The sequence below is a fragment of the Lynx rufus genome, unplaced genomic scaffold, assembly GCF_022079265.1.
Source record: "Lynx rufus isolate CCGP_SWC_20201006 ecotype Redwood Valley unplaced genomic scaffold, mLynRuf1.p SCAF_8, whole genome shotgun sequence".
NCBI classification, from domain to species: domain Eukaryota; kingdom Metazoa; phylum Chordata; class Mammalia; order Carnivora; family Felidae; genus Lynx; species Lynx rufus.
In genome coordinates, this window is record NW_025814896.1 from 28,801,349 (window position 1) to 28,820,681 (window position 19,333).

The 19,333-nt window shown below is 52.7% G+C and overlaps 1 long non-coding RNA gene across 10 annotated transcripts; it reads right to left on the reverse strand.

Annotated features, from left to right (window-relative positions):
- Window positions 1-4,703: 4,703 nt before the first annotated feature.
- LOC124503528 (uncharacterized) lies at window positions 4,704-18,129 on the reverse strand. 10 transcript variants are annotated; one of them, XR_006960200.1, is made up of 7 exons: window positions 14,807-15,022; window positions 13,999-14,199; window positions 12,088-12,240; window positions 10,570-11,655; window positions 9,893-10,003; window positions 5,808-5,882; window positions 4,704-5,666 (listed from the first exon to the last, which is right to left on the reverse strand). It is a non-coding gene; the product is annotated as an uncharacterized LOC124503528 (long non-coding RNA). The 10 variants fall into 10 exon arrangements; XR_006960201.1 differs by having other exon boundaries at window positions 10,570-10,658; window positions 11,452-11,655; window positions 12,088-14,199; XR_006960199.1 differs by having other exon boundaries at window positions 10,570-11,314; window positions 11,452-11,655; window positions 12,088-14,199.
- Window positions 18,130-19,333: the final 1,204 nt, after the last annotated feature.

The window sequence follows — 19,333 nt, forward strand, 5'->3', positions numbered from 1 at the left end:
GGGGCTCGAGCCCACGAGTTGTGAGACCATGACCCGAGCCGAAGTCAGACGCTTCACCAACTGAGCCACCCAGGCGCCCCAAGGTCCTGATTTGCAATACCACTCTCCAGTGAAAGGAAACAGGCTCCGTGGAGAAATGGCTGATTGTAGGGCTGGGGCCAAAAACAAAGGAGATGAACTTGGAGGTAGTTACAGTGCCAGAAAGTAAGCAAGTGCTCAAAAATAAAAATAAAACCAAAAACAAACGATGAGGGTATGTCACAAGGGCACGGGGGCCACTCATCTTACTAGCCCAAACGAGAAAAATGTGAGCAACAAAACATATAACATAGTGTTAGATGACGCGAAGTAAAGAAGAAATACCCATGAGTCCACGCTGATATGATACATGACATAAACAAGTAACAGTAGAGTTCCGAACACCTTGTGTAGACCCTGCCCCCTCAAGGAAGTGGGGAATAACTCTTCCTCTCTTAAGTGTGGGCTATGCACAGTGACTTCCCTTTACAGGGAAAAATATGGAAAGAGGGAGAAAAGAGAAACCTAAGGAGCTAAGATGATTAAGTGTAATATGGTACTCTGGATGGGATCCTGGAATGGAAACCAGACATTAAGGAAAACTAATGAAATCTGAATAGAGTACGGAGTTTGGCTAACGGTGATGCATCACTGATTGGTTCTTTAGTGGTGACAAGTGTCCTACAGTGATATAAGATATTAGCAATGGGGGAACCTGGGTACAGGGGTATATAGGAACTCCCTGTATTAGCTTTGCAACTTTTTTGTAAATCTAACTGTTGTAAAATAGAAACATTATTTAAACATATTGTTCAATGACCGCAACAGTTCACATCCCCTGCATCATCCCTTTTGCAATGTGACTTTGCCACCCTTCCCTTGGAAAGCTGGTTTCTATCTCCCCATTGAATCTGGGCTAGCCCGTGACTTGCTTGGGCTGAAAGAATGGGGACAGAATGTGGCACCAGTCATGGAGTTTCAAAGGCCTTGCACTATGGATTGAGACATTGCCCAAGCACCCTTCGTAGCCCAGCCAGGAGCCAACCAAACACCAGATACGTGATTGAGTCCCTTCCTCCTAGACAACGACCTGCAGACCTGCCCTCTGCTCCAGCCACAGAGAGGCAAGGCAAAATTAGCTCAGCCCTACCCAGATCCGCAGGGCCACAAGTGATTCATATGAACCATAAGAAAAGCTTTTTATTATACAGCAATAGCTAAGTAATGCATTCATACTCGAGCACACTGGTGTGTGTACAAGGTTATTTTGTTGCAACAATATGATTATAAAAGATTACGAGCAACCTAAAGGCTCATGCGTGGAAAACTGATCAAATAATTATGAGATCTGTACCAGGGAATATTATGCAGCTGTTCAAAAGAACGAGGCCGCTCCGTACGAATCGCCATGGAACAAATCCCATGATACATCTACTAAGTGAAGCTTCGAGATGCCGAGGAGCATACAGGGGCAGCTACCCATCCTGTGAAATATTTATATTTGCACAGACTTTCTGCTGGGGGATATACACAAGGTGCGTGTCAATCGCCGCCTCTCAGAAGGGGAACTGGCTGCTGGGAACAGCCGTGGAAGGGACACTCCCTTTTCGCTTTACCATCTTTTTTTTTGTCTTTTGAGACGTGGAAACGTGTTGTCTATTCAAAAATAAATAAAAGCAGAATGAAAGAAAAAAACCCCAACAACCTCCCGTGCCTTTCCATTTCGGCCTGTTATTCTCCACTCGCAAGATTCCCCAGATCCGCGGGGTTACAAAGAGCAGCGGGGAGCCAGGCTGCATTTTCTCCCGCCCTCCCCGCCGACAGCCTCCACCACGCGCTAAGGGAAGCCTGTTTCCGCGGTGCCCTTGTTTGCGAGCCCGGCCAGGCCGCCACGACCGCGCCTGCCACTAGGGGGCAGCAGGAGGCTACCTTCCCGGGCAGGAACTGCGGAGAGGTGGAGGTCGGCCCGAGTAGCATAGCAGGCTGGCTGGCTCCTCCCGAAAGGGCTCGGGCTTTACGTATGAAATATAATAATATCAACAGTAACGATAGAGAAAATAAATGGTTTCGATCTGGAACCAAAACTCATCCCCAAACCCCCTCCAGGCACTGGATCATCCAGCCAGTTCCCATAGCGTCCCCAGGGGAAGCCTGTGCCTCTGTAGGGGTTGGGGGGCAGGGTTGAGGGTGCGCGGCCGAGAGGCAGGGGGGGAGCGGAGGGAGATGACCTTGCCCTCCACCTGCACCCAGCTGTATAAAACCTGCCGGAGATCTCGCCCTTCAGGCTGCCGAGACCAACAATCCTTACACTCAGGAGATCTGGAGGGTTTGCCATTGACCCCCCCCCCCCCGCGCGACCCTGAAAAAGCCCCTTTCAACCTTGAACCTGCTCCACCTCTGTAAACTGAAGACGTGGCTGTAAGAACGAATGAAGGGATTCATTTGTGCCCTTGACCTAAGGACCTTCTGGGCTGTCTTATCCCCATTCTACAGAAGCTGTGGCTTCAGGGGGCAGAGCAACTTGCACCTGGCTGCACACCTGGCAAGTGGCGAGCTGGGTTCGAATCCAGATTTCCCTGGCTCCTGACTCCCAGCTCTTACCGCTTAACTTATCCTGCCTCCGCGGGCCGCCGAGAGGGATTGCACCGGAGAGGTGGCCGCGAAAGAGCGTTGGAAAGGGGCACGAGGCCGCGTTCCCGAGTCAAGTCTGCGTGCCCGGCGCGCACCCCTCAGGGAGGTGCTTTCCCCTGGAGATGGGCCGTGTGACCTTCGCGCCCCCTTGGGACAGGCGAGGAGCGGGAGGCGCCCTGCGTCTCCGCCCCCCCCCTCACCCCCTCCCCGAGAATAGTCTAGATGAGCCGGCCGCGGCTTGCTCCCCGCCAGCGGCGCCCGCGGCCCCGCCGCCCCCAGCGGGCCCGAGGAGGGCGCGCGGCTGCGGGGGGCCGGGGCGCACGCTGCACTCCGCAAACCAGGCCCTTCAGCAAGCGCGCAGTTCTTGTTGGCGTGCACAGGCCTTTGTTCGCGCACCGGGACAGAGACCTCTTTTCCTCGGTCGCTTGGGTCGCGTCTTGAAACACACACGCGCCAGGAACAGAAACGCCGCGCTGCGGCACCCCGCGCTCAGAGCGCGTCTCTGTGCCCGCCCGGCGGGCGGCGGGCGGCGGGGCTGGTCCCTGCGGCCCTTCGCTCCCAGGCGCTACACCCCTGCCTCAGTTTCCCCATCTGCACCGGGAGGTGGCGTGCATCAGGGCCCAGCCGCCGGCTGGAATTCGGTCTTTGCGAGCGCCGAGCGCGGGAGGCGGCGGGGAGCGGGGCAGACAGGGCTGCCTGTGGGTCGTCTGTGTTTCCAAGACCGTAAACAAGTAAAGGAGAAAACAGACAAGATCATTTGAAATAACACCAAGTGGTAACATAATAGAAGCACAGGTAAGTGTACAGCCTGTGCCAGGCTCCCTTCTGAATGCTGTCGTGTCTGTGTCGGCCCCAAGCTCACAGCAAACCTGAGTGAGAGCATGACCCCCTTTCACAGATGGGAAAATGGAGGCTGAATCGCCTGGTGGAGGGAAATGAGAAGTTGAAGCAGTTGAACGATTTCCCCATTTCCTCGAGCGTCCAGTACGTGGTGGAGACCAGATTCGGACCGCAGGTGACAGCTGGGCTCCAAGTGTGGCCGCGTAATCACTCGCACTGTGGCTGTGCGAGGAGGGATGATGACTTCAGAAAGAGAGTGCTGAGGCTAGAGGAGGGCTCTTCCCACAGGGAGGACGGGGAGCGTAAGTTGGTCACTTAGCTCTTAAACCCACCCCCTAGCCTTCTGATCTCCTGGCCTCTAAGAGATTGCTGGTGACATTCACCAGCCCTTGGTCTCCGACCAAGGTATGAGATCAGCTAAGTCCTCCTTTTATAGACAAGGTGACACCGAGGCCCAGACTGAAGGAATGGGTCAGGTGGCTTGTTGTTACCAGTTTCATTCGCTGATGAGCCCCACCAGCATAGGCCTGACCTGGCCCTTAGATCCAGGCAAGGGGGACCCTACCCTTGTCCTCACGCATTAAAGGGCCTCTCTCTGGCCCTCCTCCAGCTGTGTATGACCCCCCCAGGGCCAAGGGGAGATAGCCACCCAAGCCTTTATCTCTTTTCTAGACATACTCTGGGTTCCCAGGATTCCTGAAATCCAAAGGTTCCAAGCTGGCTTTCAGGGCCTGTGCAAGCCTCTTGCTGGTATGTTCTCTGGAGGCAGAACACTAGGCCTGGGGGGTAGGCAAAGGGCAGTGTGGAGCATGGGGGTGGAGGGAGTTTGTAAAGGCATGGGATGTCTACACACATGCATGTGGGGTCTGCATAGCGTGGCCTGGGGCTGGGGATGAAAAGGGAAGGGGCCAGCCCTCCCCACTGCCACCATTCTGCACGTCTGGGGGGTCTGAGGTTTCCAAACTGAACCTGGCCTTCCAGGTTGTTGTGAGGTTACTTACATTCATCGAGGAGAGGGATAGAACATGTTAAAAACAATATATTAGCTTGATGTATAATGTTTAAACATTTAGATTTGGGGGGATGGGGGGGAGCCCAGACCCCACCAATATCAGGAGTGGGTCTGGCTTAGCACATAGGAGATATTCAGCGTTTATCAGCCAGATGGATTAATCTCATTTAATTTAATCCTCACACAGACTCTACAAGGGAAGTAGGCATTGTCTGTTTTTTATTGATGAGGAAACAAAGCTCAGAGAGATTCAGTGGCTGGTCCGATTTTTCACATTAGAAAGTAGCAGAGTTGAGCCTCCAGTCCCAACATATCTGATTCCAAAACCCATTGCAGTTGGCCTCCTGACAAGTTCGTATCTGATTACCGACACATGAAATGTATCATAACGACTTGGGCACGCCCCATGGTCTTTTTGGATACGCACTGTTTGTGTTACATGCAAAAGGAGGCAACAGGGCAAGCGTTAATGCTCCAATGAATAATTGTGGGGAAACTGAGGCCATGAGCCACGACCCAAGGTATCATCAAAGCTTAAACAAACAGAGTCTACTTTTCGTGTAGGACAAAATATCCGGAGGCGGCCAGACCTCCAGATGGTGTAATTGTTACAGCATCCTCAACAAATACCTTCTATCTCATGGTCTGTTCTGGTTATGTATTGGTACCCAACAGACACTCCCCAAACAATAATCATGTTTATTATTTTCTACAGTTTTGTGGGTCTGAAATTCGGCCAGGGCTCAGCTGGGCGGTCCTTCTGATCCATGGGCGTTGACTAGTCACTTGGCCGCGTTCAGCTGATGATTGGTTTCATCTGGAGGACCAAGACGGTTTGGGAAGACCGCAGTGCTGAGCTCAGCCGGGTCCCTGATTCCTTTCCGTGAGGTCTTAGGGCTTCTCCAGGGGGGTCTCTCCAGCAGAGTGGTTTGACCTTTTCCTTGGCAGCCATGGATCCAAGAGACCGTGGCAGAATCCGCCAGTATCCTTAAGGGCAAAGTCTGGAATTGGCAGAGCATCATTTCCACTGTATTCTGTTGGTCCAATAAGTCACAGGCAAGCCCAGATTTAAGAGGAGGGGAAGTCCAAACAAACTCTTCCTCTTGAAGGAAGAAGGACCAAAGAATCAGTAGCCATCTTTAATTCATCACATGGTCCAGCATGGCTGTTTGAGAGCCAGTCGTCACGTTTCAGATTCCAGCCAGCAAAGAGAAAGAGAGGAGTGAGATATCTATTCTCCTGTTTAAGACATTTTCTAGAAGCCACACAAAACATTTCTCACTGGTAAGAACTCACATGGACATACCTAGGATTCGGGAAGAAAGCAGGGAAGTGTAATCTTCATTCTGGGCTGCCACGTGTCCTGCTGAAATTAGGGATTCTGTTGACAAAAGGAGAGAGTGGATATTGAGGAAAAACTAGAAATCTGTCGCACTGTTGGATTTTTTTTTTTTTTTTTGCTACCAGTAGCCAAACACACACTTAGCGGACATGTTTCAATTCCATTCTTGTCCCTCCTGCGACATCCTCCACGCTGTCACCAAAATAATAACCTTTCCTTCTTAATTATTTTTTTTATGTTCCTGAAAGGTAAATCTTTTAATCATTCCCATGCCAACAGCAAGTTCTGAAGTTTTTTGTGGGGGGGGGACCAGGGGATTTTAATGCCTAAAATAACAATAAACGCGTAGGCACTTTAACAAGCACCATATGAATATATCTTACTCTGTCCTCACAGTAACCCAATGAGAAAGGATCATATATGAGGAAAGAGAAGCCCCGAGAGGTTAAGTGGCTTGCCCCAGGCCACACAGTGAGTAGGTGCAAGGTGGAGATTCAAATCCTCGTCCATCAGATTCCAGGGAGGTGCTGAGGCACCCACACATGTGCAGCCCGGGATCATTTATTGGAAATTACCCTGGAGCACGGACAAGGCCCATGCTTGGAATGTAAGTGCCAGAAGGGGTGAACATAAGCCGTGAGCCTGCAGATGCCCCCTCCTTCCTGTGATCCTTTGGCCGGGGTAGCGGGCATATTTCATTAAACTAAGCTGGCACCAGAAATTCGTGTCATTCCACTTTCTTTATACCCTGAATGAACTCCGGACCATGAGCATGAGTAGGAGACTGTAGAACTGGCTACATTGCTAAGCAGTGGTCAGGATACAGGCCCAGTGACTTCCTGGCCTCTGTGGGCCCAGTGCAAGGAAGCGCCTTCCAGCTCTAATCCCAGTTTCTTCTCGCCTTAATTTTACCCAGTTCCAGAACATCCAGTGGCTCCCAAATTCCCTTCAGTTTTGCCCTGCGGGGCGTGGGGAGGATAGAGGAAGGGAAAGGGACAAACCTGAGTTCGAATCCTGATTCCCTTTTGGTGAGTCTCAGTCTTTGCATCCGTTAAATGGGAGGAATAATCCCTGCTCTGCTGATTTACCCAGGCGTTAAGGACCACACAGGACAAGGGATAGGAACGGCCTTTGCAGATCAGAGCTGGTGACCTGTGCAGAACGTACTTCAGCAGATTGCATTGTCTCTTTGGAGGGCAGGGAGAGCTGGCGTGGGGCTGGGGGCAGTTTCAGGCAGAGTGCTGCCCCTTCTGGGGGGGCTCCTACCCGCAGCCTCACGGAAGAAGTGGGCCACAGTGGGCAGTTACACATAGATGCGCCCGTCAGGAGACATGATGATTTTAGAGCAATGGTTCTGAGTCAAGGGCGAGTCAAACCTGGGTTATAAACCCGGCTCTACCCCCTCACTAGCTGAGGGACCCTTGGACAACTCACATAACTCCTTTGTACCTCCATTTTCACGTCCGTCAGGTGGGATTAAAAACACAGCCTGTTGCATTGGCATTTTTGTGAAGAATTGAGTGAGAACGTGCCTTTAAAACACTTAAGGGCAGAAGAACTGTCCGACCAGTAGTAATGACAACGGTGATTACATTTTTAATTACATTTTTGAATGCAACCCTAATTAAATATGTCCTGTAGATGTTTCATTGCCTAGCTTAGTAGTCCTCGCCGTAACCCTAAGACGTAGTTAACGTTATTATTCTCCACTTAAAGAGGAGGAGATGGGGACCCGGTTAGGTTGAAAGCTGCCCAAGGTCACCGTAAGTGGTAGGGGCAGGGTTTGAACCTGAACCCAAACTGCCTGATCCAGAGTCCACCATGATCAATACCTCACACGGCTGTTATTACTATCGCCATTGCCACGGTGGCTCTTAGAGTCTGTATCCACTTCCGTAAGTGCCCCAACAGCCGATTGGAGCAGGGGAAGTCACCTGACCCAAAGGCTGACAAGAGATAGGCTAGCCAGCAACCAATGATATAGCCTGGGGCAAAAGCTCCACCCAGCACAGCTGAGGGTGGTTCGACTAAACCAATCAGCATTAACCAAACCAATCGGCACCCCTCCGGGCTGCCGGTTGGGGTTTGGGTCGAAGACAGTTGGGTCAAATGCACAAAAGCTGGAAGACCAGGCCAGGTCGGATGGTGCCAAGACCGTATGAAGGCGCAGGATTAATGAGGAAGCCCAAACCTCCGGAGAGAGGAGGGAAGAGGGAAGGCGGAAGGGGAGGTGGAGGCCCGCAGACACCTGCTGCCTAGGAGGCCGAGAGTGAGCTCTGTCCTGGGTCCTGAGCCCTGGGTCCTGAATGGTCTCCCAGCGGCTAAAACAACTTCTGCGAGGCGCGCTCAGAATTCCTGCCTTCCAGTCCCTGCACGTAGTTTGACAACAGCTCCCGCGGCTCCAGTTAACTTGAGAGTTTCAGCCCTTTTCATCCTAAATGAGGCTGGATCAGCCTTCCTCTTCAACCTCAGGGTAAATGCTAATAATGGGAAGTGGCCAATGGAGAGGGGGCAGTAACCCCCTCCGTGTAAGCCCCAGGCGTGACTCTGGCCTGAGGAGGCCAGAAGACACAGCCTGGCCCGGTGCCTGGCTCACGAGAGGCCCAGGTCTGTGCTTGGCCCACTCCCCTGCCTATGATCAGGCTATCACACACCATCTGGGCGGCGGGACGCCAGGGCAGGCTGCTCCCCTGCACCCCAGGTTCATACGTCCATATGCATTTTGTGTTGCCTACGCACCTCAATTTTAACCTGTTCCAAACACAACTTCCCACCATGCCTCCCTAAAGCATCCCTCCTTGCAGGACTTCCATTTCAGGAAATGCCAAACCTCCCTGTCTAGTTGCTGAGATTAAACACCTTGGCGTCATCCTGACCCCCCTGCTGGTCTCCTACCCCAACATTCTTTCAGCCAACAAATCCCGTTGGCTCTACCCGGCAGACATTTCCAGAAACCGACCACCTCTGTGGTTCCAGAGACGTGCTCACCTTGACCACCCCGGTCTGGGCCTCGGTCCCCTGTTCCTTGGGATGAACACAGTAGCCTTCTCCAGTTTCTGTACCCACCTTCTATAATCGTTCTGCACTCGGCAGCCAGAGGGGTCCCATGAAAACAAAAGCCAGATCTTCCAATCCCTTTTCTCAAAACCCACCAATTACTCCCCCTCTCACGTGGGAAAAACAAAGGTCTTTACAGGCCTTCATGGTCTGCCACTCTGGCCTCACCAGTTTCCACGGCTGCCTCCCTGGCATCACCTGCCAGCCCTGTCCCCCACTCTCCCTCTGCTCCAGCCACACAGCGTGCTCACTGTTCTTGGAAGGAATGTTCCCACCACTGGGCCTTTGCATGTGCCATTCCCTCTGCCTCGAATGCTCCTCCCTCTTGGCTCCTCCCTCACCTTCTTTGGGCCACCTTGGCAGAGAGTCCTTCCCTGGGCATCTTACTAACAATTGCCAGCCGCCCTCGTCCACTTCCCTGCTTTATTTTTTTTTCTGTAGCACGAGTGCTACATGTCACAATCCGACTTGCTGCCCATTGTCCTTTCTGTTGACCATCCATCTCCTGCACTCGACTGTGTGAGCTGCGTGAACCCACAACTTAGAACACGACCCCTGGCATGAAGGAGGTGCTCCGTGAATCTTTGTCGGAAGAACAAAGGAGCACACAAAGTAGGACTTTCTGGAGACACCCTGGCCCAGCTGTCACCCTCCAGGTGTTCCCAGGCTACTCACTCACCTCCTTGATCCTTTTAAGGGGTAAGCCCCAAGGCCCTCTCCCCAAACAAGAGAACCAAGGAGACAAGTCAAGGAGGGATTAGGATAAATGCGTGGCAATTTCTTTTTGAATATAACTGTTTTTGCCTTAATACAAAAGTCCTGTGTCCCAGCTGTTGGCTCTCCTGTCAAATCACGTTCCAGCCCAAGAACTCGGCGCTGGAGTTCTGTGTTCCAGCCAAGGATCTGCTGTCACGGAATCACTGATGAGCAGTGTGGGCTTTCCAGGAGGCTCCCAGGGAAGCTGGGGCGCACCACCTGCCTGCAGCACGCACCTTAAACCCCCTCACACCGGAGGGACTCCGTGTTGCTGATTGATGAGGCTGGTATCAGGCAGTGGGGTCGTCGTACGATTCTCTGCACTTTTCCGTAGTTTGAACATTTTCCTAAGAGCAGAAACAAAAACCAGGGTGTCTTCTCCGAAGCTCCTCTTCCCGGACACATCCCCAGAGGACTTGAGATCGCCCTTCCCTCTCCACTGTCACCACCCACAACTTCTCTCTTCCCCTCCCCTCTGGTTTGACAAGAGATCAGTTCAGCTCTACTTACTAGCTGCCGCTTGGCCTACCGGAGTCATCTGAGGACACTTAGAAACCTTTGATGCCTTCTGGTCTCCCCACTTCCCAGGATTTGGAGCCAAATGGTCTGATGTGGGGGCGCTGGGCACTGGGTGTAGTAAATGCTCCCCAGGCAATTCTGGAATTTTCTCAAGTTGAACAACCATCTTGTCAACTAAGGCCAATCCCTGATTTTTTTTTTTTTTTGCTGCGCCCAGGGGCCTCCCGTTAACAGGGGCCAGCTTTCTTGGAAGGCCGCTTAGCAACACCTTTTGTTACCTGAGCCCATCCCTGGGGTCCCAGCACAAGTGACTTAAAGAGTTATTTCTTTCAAACCCAGACAATGTACTTCATTCACCACCAGGGTGCCTGGTGGATGGCGTTCTTTCCATTACCTTATGCAACATGGGTTCACTGTCATCATTTGAAAAGCACAGAAAAGCACACAGGAGCCGACCGCAGCTTCACTCTGGCCCAGTGATTCCTGAACAGAAAGGATCCATTGTCACCAAGTCAACTTTAAGGGAGCAGCTAAAAAACACATTCAAAGGGCCCTGATGATAATGAGTATGCTAATATGATTTCCATTGGGTGCCCATGTTACCTCCAAAAACACTGTCTGACCTTCCTCGTGGATTCAAAGCTTCCATTGAAGTCAACGGGGGATTTGGGTTAAAATAACATCAAAGTTTTCACTTAAATGGACGAAACTGGGGAGTTGTGCATTAAGGGTGAGTTTCACATCGGCCCTGACACTGCTGACCTTGAGGGGGAAATGCCTTCCCTGGTAGGGTGTGAGTGGAGCTTTCGGCCAAGCAGCTGTTGCCTTTGGGTGGGTCGAACCAGCAAGCGTTAAATGGGGGTCCCCTTCTCCATGACCAATGAGCTCAGGAGGCCTGGGTTCAAATCCCAGCTCTCTATTCATTAGCCAGTTGACCTTAAGCAAGGCAAATCACTTCTCTGGTTGAGCCTCAATGTCCCCATGTGTAAAATAGCACAGAGGAAACATACTTTGCAGGATTGCTTGCGAGAATGAAGTGTCGCTCAGTGTATATTTATGAGCTGCTTCCTGGGTGCTGGGGAGCGCTGTCTGGGTGCTGGGGAGACAACTATGAGCAAAACACCTGAACTCTGTTCTCACTGGAGCCCCCATTCCGGTGGGAGAGGAGAGAGATGCCAAACACAGGCCCAGAAATAATACATAAGTGGTGATAAGTGCTACGGAGAAGGAAAAGTCCCTAGGAAATGGACAGACCCAAACTCAAATCCCAACTCACCCCTTGCCGGCTGTGTAACTCTTGGGAGAGTAACTTTGTCTCCCTGACCATCTTTTTATATGTTCGGTGAGATCCATTGATCATTTCTCTACCCATTGAACAAATATTTATAGGATTCTGTCTTGAGTCAGGCACTCTTGTGCATATTGGAGAACTGGCAAGGAATAAAACAGACAAAAATCCTTGCCCTTGGAAATTTAAACTCTAGAGGAGAGAAACAGACACAGGATATATATATATATATATATATATATATATATATGGTAATGAAGGAAAAGGAAAAGCAAGCAAGTAAGGTAAGGGGTGGAGACTTATGGAGAAGGGTGCCTTTTATGTAGACTGGTCAGGGAAGGACTCTATGGGGAGGCAACATTTATTGTGAGGCCTGAAGGTCTTTGGGGAATTAGCCCTGTGGGCCTCTGAAAGAAGAGTGTTCCTCGGCCAGGGGAGAAAGCAAGGGCAAAGGCCCTGAGGTAGGACCGAGCGTGGCTGTTGGGAGGATTAGAGAGGCAGAGACAAGGTACGTGTAAGCACCTGGCACAGCGCCTGGCTCCTGAGTTAGAGTTCAAAAGATCGTGGTTACCGATTGTGCCCCTTTCGCGCAAAATGAAGGATAAGTCGCTGCTTCCCACTCACATAAACGTTCTTGGGGGTTCTGCAGATTGGTGACCTTTTCCTCCGCTTTTCTTCTCTTGTTCTCTGAGTGAGAACCAGCAAATCACCCTCCCCGGGGGCCTGCCTCTGTCTCCGGTCCGAGCCAACAGGAATGGTGGCCATGTGGCTGTGGTGCTGGGGGGGCGGGGGTGTGTGTCATGAACGATGGCCATTAAATAATAATGGCCGCATCTTGAATTTCTTTCCTCTCCGCAGCCTTACAAATTAAGCGCCCTGGAAACGCTGTGCCCGTTGCCAAGATGTGCCTCCATCTGGGGTGAAAGGCAACATCTGCTAAACAGCTGCATCTTGTTTAAGGGTTGGTACTTAATTAAATTACTCCGCTCCGGTAGGGGCAGGCGGAGCTGAGCAGGAAGTCACAGGCATGTGTCCCCACCCCTCCCCAAGCTGGCCCAGAACCCCTTTCCCGTGGTGTCCCTCCACGCACCTGGTCGTTGATCCCACCAACCTGGACAGCCACATATTTGCAGGACACTCACTTGTCCTGCCTCCTCACCCTTCCCCGAGCTGCCCCTCCAACATCTCAGACCTTCCAACATCTCAAACACCAACATGTCCTCCACGAGGCCTTTTCCAACATCCCAGGCTCAGTGAATCACGTCCCATGAGCCCGCGGGGTACTTTGCACTGGGACATTCGTTACCGTTACATTGCAGGGTCAGGGACCTGCCGTTCTGTGAGCTCCTTGCGGTCGGAAACCACGTTTAATTCGTCCTTATAAGCTCAGCATTGTGCCTGGCTCCCCATAGACACTTAATAAGTGTTCGGTTAATGAATGGATGGATGAAGGGATGAGGAAGGGAGGGCAGAAAGAAGGGACGGGTGAACAGATGGATCCACCTGCTACCATGTAGATCCAAGCCGCTGCCACTCCTTCCGGGGACAAACACCGCAGTCTCTTACTGGCCTTCCAGCTTCCACTCGTGCCCCACCCCCCCATAGTCCACTGTACTTAGAGCACCCAGGATCTTTTAAATATGGAATTACATTACATCACTCACTGTTTAAAACCTTCCAGTAGCTTCCATGTTCCCAATGCTAGCCGACAAACCCCTGTAGGATCCAGCCCCTTCCTGCCCTTCTGATCTCATCTCATTTTCCTGTCCTCCAATTGCTTTGGGAACCAGCCAAGCTCTCTCGCCCTTTGAATCTGCTGTTCTCTCTACCTGGGACTGTTCTCCCCCCCGGCTGTGAACCTGGCATCCTATCAGTCCTCAGGTGCGGCTTTCATGCTACCTCCTCAGAGAGGCCTCTCTTGACACTCCTCGTCAAAATGTCCACCATCTTGATCCCCAAAGCCAAAGGGGCCAGAGCGAGACATCCAGAGCGTTGGCCGCTGGTACAGACCTGCCCCACCCCAGGGCCGGCCGCAAGCCACCCCTTCTCCCAAGGGGCTCACTCCTCCTCTCCATCAACTGATGATCCCTCATGAATGGGCTTGTCTGGAGCTGCTGCAATTAAACCATCAGAGCAACATTGGACCATTTGTTTACTATGGCACTTAGAGCTGGAATGGCTTGTTGTTTTGACGGTTTCTATTTTCAGCTCCATTTCCTGGGGGTAGCGGGGAGAGGGTAGGCAATGAATCCTGGTCTATTCAAGCAAAAAGATGCTTCAGTGAATCCTAACATTTCAGAATCACAAAATTCTAGAATCATTTTCATGGGAGGCGAGAACAGTAGAAATGTGTAATTTTAGTTAGAGGTTCTTAGAGTCGTGGAATTCTAGAATCGTACACAACGCAGATTAGTATCTTAGTGTCAAACCAGTTTAGCCTCAAATCCTCAGAGGGATGGGCTCTCAGAGATTCTCGCTTTGCCGAGGTCTCTGCTCCAGTGTCGTGCTCCAGAAGCCCTCCTCCGATGACCTTACCTACGAGGAGCGCCTACGCCCACACCCTGTCACTCTCCATTGTTTTACGCGGCTTCATATTTCTTCATCGCTCTGCTCACCACCTGACATCCGATGTAGTTCTCTCTGCTTATTTGCTTATTGTCTGTCTCCCCCGCATGTTGGATGGAGGTCAGGAACTCTGCTTTGTTCACAGCCTAGCAAGTGTTTCGAAAATAGTGGCTGACGTGCCGTAAAGATTTAAAAAAGAGAGAGAGAGAGAGAGAGAGAGAGAGAGAAAAGAAAAGGAAAGTCTATTTATCCAACAAATATTTATCGAGTGCCTACTTTGGGTTGGCCTCTCAGAGATAACCATGTCCCGGGATGGAAGGTAGGTCTGTTTGCAAGCCAAATCCTATTGGTGGTAGACACCCAGAGAGGGCACCGCGCTGAAAAGGATTCTCAGGGCTCATCCAAGCTCCGTGGGGGAGGGCGATCGATCAGCGATGTCTGGCACGGACCCAGCAAGGGAGAGAGGCAGCTGTCTCCACGATGGGCTCTTATCTTACCCTCGACAAACTAAAGTCCCGAAGCCGGTGGGAGGGCACCAGTGTGGGCCCTCCCGGGCTGGCTCCCGAACCTGAGTCTCTCTGGGGCACGGGTTGCATGCCCTGCCTCCTCACCCGGCCCTTTGGCTTTCCCTCCGCCCAGGCCTTCCCGGGAGCGAGGGGCTGCTGGAGTGCCTGGCCTTGAACCCCAGCCTGGGAACCCAATTCTGGAATGCTGCCTGCACACACAAGCCGGTTATTTTTAAAAATCCAAAAAGAAAAGGAAGAAAGAGCAAACTCACTGCTTCGGTCTGTGCACCAGCCCCAGCTGAGAGAATAGAGGCTTGAAAGGAACAAAGAGTTTCCTCAAACACAGCAGATCAAGGGCTTGGCTTATGTGGTAACCGGTGACCGACCACCGCGCTTTGTGACCGAGCCTTCAGAAGGCGCTTGGGCCTTGGTTCCTGCTGCAGTCTGTGGGGGAGGGGGAGCCGGGAACACCCTCCCCACCCCCACCCCACCCCAGGTCAGGCTGCTTACAATGACGGGCTCCTAGAACCCTGAGGTCAGGGCCTCAAAGGCCCTCTCAGAGCCTGTCGTCTGCTACCCTTGGTCAGACTGGCAGACGAAGCCCTGGAGGGGCTCCAAGTCACGCAGGGAGCCGTGGGCCAGGGCACTCCCCTTCTTCCCGCGTCCCCTTTCAGGGAGGTGGAGGCCAGTTAGGTGAATCCAACTGCCCTTGCCTCTTGTACCCACCAGGGCTGGCTGGGAAAGCCTTTTCAGAATCTCTCCCAGCCACTAAAACTTCCTGTTCCCTTCCCTCCGCAGATTTCCCCTTTTGGGGTGCCTGTGGGGGAGGGGTTTTACACCTAGGTCCCCAGGGTCAGCCCTGACTGGTGAGTTCTGAGGTCTACAGAAGGATCGCAGTTGAGCTCTAGACTCCACCATGGGTGACGTCTACCCCCGTTCCCGTGAGGGTAGCGATCTGGGTGCTGTGCCAAGGCCTTTACGGGCAGGTGTCTCACAGCGGGCGGCCCAACAGCCCCGCGATTGGGTATCACCGTCCCCCACCGTGCAGGCGAGAAAACCAAGGTTCCATAGACGGCATGACGTGACCAGGGTGACGTGGCGGTGATTGGCAGAGCCGATGCTTGAACTCAGGTCCTTCTGTTGACCTCTGCCCTCTGCCCCCATTCCCCCCGGATGTCAAAGGTCAGCAGGGCTTAATGGGAATCATGGGCCTGAGGCAGGTGCCAGAGGGCCCGGGCTGGGGACGAGGAACTTCCCTCCATCAGATGCCATCCTGCACACGAGTCGTGTTTGTCCCCAGCACACGCTGGCCTTCAGCCTGAGGGTGGCACAGGCCCATCCGGTCTCCTTGTTCCCACCGCCCCCCCCCCCCCCGCCCCGTGTGTCACCATCCACCTGTGTCTCGCTCCCATGGTTCTTCCCTACCCACCTGTCAGTCAGTGTCAACTCCATTCTGTGGGCCTCTGGCCTCATGGCCTCCTCCCACTCTGCCAATGTCCCGCTCCCGTGTCTCCTTTCCCCGCCCCCCACCCCGCTTACATCTGTGTGCTGCTTTCTGCCCCCGTATTCTGTGTCCCCCCGATCCTCCGCCCGAGCTCGTGTCTCTCTCAGCAGCCTGTCTCTGTAGGGGACACATGTCTCTCCCTTTCTCCCCAGAGCGATTTCTCTCCCTCCCTGTCTCTGTCTCTCTTCTTCTCTCTGTCTCTGTCTGCCTCCATCTTTGCAGCCTTCCTCCTCTCCTCCCCTCTCCCCTCCCCTCCCGAGCCTGCGCCTTCTCTCTCACACCCTTCACGCTGACGTGTAATATTCCAGTAAAGCCCAGTTTCGCTGTAAGGGGACAAGGAGGGAGTGGTCAGGGATACTCCGAAAGGTGGATCTGGGGCAGGGTCACGTAAAAGGGAACTGAGCCAGCCTTCCTTTCTTCCTCGGAAATGACTGGCTGCTTTCCTGAGAGGCAGACAAGAAAGTCCCTGAATAGGGATTTAAAGCACTAAGCTCTGATTCCTTCTTTTTAATATTTATAAAGAGAGAAAGGGGATAATTTCAGGAAGATCATTTCAAGGCGAAAACCCACATATTTTCAATAGAATTATTCCAAAAGCCCCTTTCCGGCTCATTGGAGTGTATAATTTTGTAAGTTAAAGACACGAGGCCTGGTTTCCAAGTTCCCTAAAATGACGCAGCTAAGTGAGGGCCAGAAAGGAAGTGTAAGATGAGAAGAGGGGGGATGGCGCAGAGGAGAGGGACAGGCTCATTCCAGGGCCCGACGGGCCACACGTGGGCCAAGGGACAGCGGCAGCCCAGCGTCCTGCCTGACCCTTCTCTCCTCTGCCCGTGTTCCTCAACCAACCAGTCAAACTCAAGGTATAACCACCGTCAAATACAATTGTGCCCCCAATCCTGAGACCTCTCCCGCAGTCCAGACCCACAGAACCAACTGCCCCCGGGGCAGAGGGCTCACAGGCCCAGAGCCACCACTGTCTTCCTTCCTGCATCTCTGCTGTCCTTGTCTTTCCTCTCAGCTACCGGTGTCCTGAGCTGGCAAGCCGGGAGTCCTCCCTGGGTCCTCCCTCACCCCTGCCACCTCTAGGTGGTTGACAAGGCTGTTGACCACCCCTTCCCTCTGGAGTCTCCTTCCATCCACACTCCCATTGACTAAGCTTGGGCCTCAGCATCCCTGGCCTAGACCACCGACCTGGCCCCGGGGCGAGGGTCAGGGCCGTGGGCCTGTGTACAGGCAGACAGAGCGGCCTTCCTGAAGCTCAGCTGTAAGGACAGTCCTCTCTTCCCCAGGAACAGTCACAGCCCCCCACCACGTCCAGAGTGCAGACAAAGCCTCCCACTTCTGCATCCATGGTCTAGCGACGATCCAACAACTTGATTTCCTCATGTTCATGCTCCCACCTCAAACTTTTCACTGCAGCGTGGCCCAAATGAACCTCTCTTTCGTGTCTGCCCCAAAGGAATAAGAAACGTTTTCCTACGTCCAAACCTTGGCTGAGTCTCCTCTCTCCCCCCAGAAGGCCGCCCTGCGGTCTTCACATGTGTAGCTCCAACCCCCCCTCAAAGTTCATCTCCAATGGCACCCACCTGTGAGGCATGGATCTAATCGCTCGTTGCCCTTCTCTGTGCAGTTTCTTTTTCTTTCTCTTTGACCCACGACATTTCACTTTGACCTTGAGATGGGCTGCGAGGCCTGAGGGCAGGTGAACTCTGGGGCTCAGACGTTTCCCCAAACCAAACCGAGCTGGATTCTGTGGCTCTGATGGGTTCCTCAAAATTGTTACCCTGCTGATAATGACTGTTGTCATTGCAAAGATCAATTACTGAGTACTTACTCAGTACTGTGCGCTAGGTGGCTGGTGTCGACAGACACCTACTAAGTGCTTCGTACACGTGATCTCACATAGTTCGTGATGACCCAGTGTTGTGGGGACTTTTGTCACCTCGTTGGTCCACACGAGGGAACTGAGGTTGGGAGAGGGGCAGCAGCCTGTGCAACGTCACGCTGTGAGTCAGAGGATCAGGAATCTGGCGAGGTCAGCCCAACGCTGGAATCTTTGTGTTTCACCTCAGGCACACTGAGATTCCTGACATCTTGGTACCAGCAGGAACTGAGCCATGTGGTACCTGACTCAGCCCCACTAAAGAAGACCTACTCACCGTGAGGCCAAAGCCACATTCCCCTCCCTTGGGCCCTCGCTTCCCCATCTTCTCGATGGTCAAGTTCCTGTTTGAAAAGCATGGACCTTTTCACTGCCACCTCCACCACCCTCAGGGATCACAGCTTGCCCTCTTTTCCCCAGAGAAAAGCACGGCTGGGAGAGGTGGAGCCCAGAACTTCAAAAGAAGCCCACGGGAGCCAAAGCAGCGCCCTTCCACTATCTTGCCCCAGCACCAGACTGGGTTTGGCTTGGCTGGGGCTCTTCCCAAGTCCACCTGTGAAAGCCCTCAGGAACGCTGCCATGGTGACTCCTGCCCAGGGCTGCCTCCTCATTTGCAGACTCTAGCTTCATTTCTCACCAGGGCGTCTACACCAGCCTCCTCACCGGTCTCTCTGCTTCTACTCTAAGCCTCACCCGCACAGCAGCCTTGTCTCATTTTAAACAAATGCACGAAGTCTTTCTAGTTCTTAAAGCCCTCCATGGGTTTCCATTACAATTAGAGTAAAGCCCAAACTGCTCACCCTGGCCCCCCAGGCCCTGTCTTCTCTGACTCCCTGGGCTTCAGGCACATTAGCCTTCTAACAGTGCCTGGGACAAACCAGGTTCTTTCCTGCCTTGGGGCCTTTGTTCTTGCTCTTTTCCTAGTTCCTTTCTTGGATTCTTCCTTCCCCTTCTTCAGTTCAAAAATCATCCCTTTCCCAAGGCTTTTCCTCATTCCAATGATCCATAGTAGCTTCTGCCCTGCACACATTCACTCTAGCAATGCAGTTCACTTCCCTGTATTGTGCAGTTGGATATTTGGGCCGTCCCTAGTATATTGTCCATCAGAGTCAGCAAAATGGCAAACTGGGAAGCTCTAAGCCCCCGTCCCTCTCATGGAAACATCAAAAACAAACACAAAAATCTAGAAACTGGGCTGAGCCAATATAAAAGCTCTGGAAAAGAGTCAAAGGTTTACAGCAACCAGCTGACCATCCAGTCAAGAAAAGGCCACCCTCAAAACAGCGTAAAAGGTTCGTGGTAGTTACTCTAGCCCTTGTCCCCTCCCCTCCCTGGAAAAACAGTGTTCTTGGGCTGGACGAGGCAGCAGTCTAGTTCCCAACTGCCTCCCTCAAATCACAGTTTGGGAAGCAG